Here is a 1,575-nt window from a genome sequence, read left to right as displayed (position 1 = left end):
ATACTGTTAATCTTTCTTACAGCCTTCCTCAAAAGACCAATGGCCTTTTATCAGGTTTACTGTGCACTGGAATAAAGGATATAATCTGACTTTCTGAGACTACTGGACACTGGCTCTGAACTGACACTGATTCCAGCATACCCAAAATGATACTTTGGTCCACCTTTCCAAATAAGGACTTATGGAGGTCAGACGATCAATGGAGTTTTAGCTAAGGTCCATCTAACAGTGCTCAGAGTGTTCCTGATATCATCCTATTGCTATTTCCCCAGTTCTGGAACATATAATTGGAACAAATATATGAAGCTGCTGGCAAAACCATTGCAATGGTTCTGTAACTTGCAGAATGAGAGCTAATATGGTGGGAAAGGCAAAGTGTAAGCCACTGGAACTATCTTTACCTAAGAAAATAGTAAAACAAACATGATACAACAATCCTGAAGGAATTGTGGAGAACAGTGCCATCATCAACTTTAAACATGAGAAAAGTAGTTATTCCCATCACATGCCTATGCAACTCACCTATTTGAAATGTGCAGAAGACAGATGAACCTTGAAGAATAACAGTGGATCATCCTAAGCTTAACTAGGTGGTGACTCCAATTACAGTTACTATATATAATATGTTTTTACTGCTTGAGGAAATTAATACATTTCCTAGTGCCTGGTGTCTTTAAACATGAGAAAAGTAGTTATTCCCATCACATGCCTATTCAATTCACCTATTTGGAATGTGCAGAAGACAGATGAACCTTGAAGAATAACAGTGGATCATCCTAAGCTTAACTAGGTGGTGACTCCAATTACACTTACTATATATAATATGTTTTTACTGCTTGAGGAAATTAATACATTTCCTAGTGCCTGGTGTACAGTTACTGAGCTAGCAAATGCTTTTTTCTCTATACCTTTTAGTGAAGATGACCAGAAACAGTTTTCTTTTAGCTGGCAAGGCCAGCAGTGCATCTTCACTGTCCTAAGTAGGGGATACATCAATTCTTGGGCCTATGTAATAGTTTAGTGTGCAGGGATATTGATTTTATTTCCCTTTCACAAGATATCACACTGGTCAGTTACATTGATGAGATTAGGCTGATTGGACCTTGTGAGCAAAAAGTGGCAACTACTCTAGCCTTATTGGTAAAAGCTATGCATGTTAGATGGTAGGGAATTAATATAACAAAATTTAGGAGCCTTCTATCTCAGTGAAACTTCTAGGAATTCTGTAGTATGGGGCATGTCAAGATATCCCTTCTAAAGTGAGGAATAAGGTGGTGCATCTGGAACTCACTACAATGAAAAAAAGTAATAGTAATAAGCGTAGCACCTAGGGCCTCTTTGGAATTTGGAAGTCATATATTCCTCATTTGAATGTGTTACTATGGCCCACTTATGAATGATCCAATAGGCTGCTAATTATGAGTGGTGCTCAGAATGAGAGAAAGCTCTGTAACAGATTCAAGCTGCTGTGCAAAATTCTCTGCTGCTTGGGCCATATTATCCAGCAGATACAGAGGTGCATAAGGTGTCAGTGGCACCTGAGGATGTCATTTGGAGCCTTCAGCAATTATCTAT

General features: G+C 38.6%; 1 pseudogene; it reads left to right on the top strand.

Annotated features, from left to right (window-relative positions):
• Nucleotides 1–679: 679 nt before the first annotated feature.
• LOC103603994 lies at nt 680–1,331 on the top strand (annotated as a pseudogene).
• The last annotated feature ends 244 nt before the right edge of the window (nt 1,332–1,575 follow it).

This window comes from Galeopterus variegatus, unplaced genomic scaffold (genome assembly GCF_000696425.1).
Source record: "Galeopterus variegatus unplaced genomic scaffold, G_variegatus-3.0.2 Scaffold4909, whole genome shotgun sequence".
NCBI lineage: Eukaryota > Metazoa > Chordata > Mammalia > Dermoptera > Cynocephalidae > Galeopterus > Galeopterus variegatus.
Note: the sequence above shows the minus strand (reverse complement) of the source record. Positions and strands in the feature narration are given on the sequence as shown.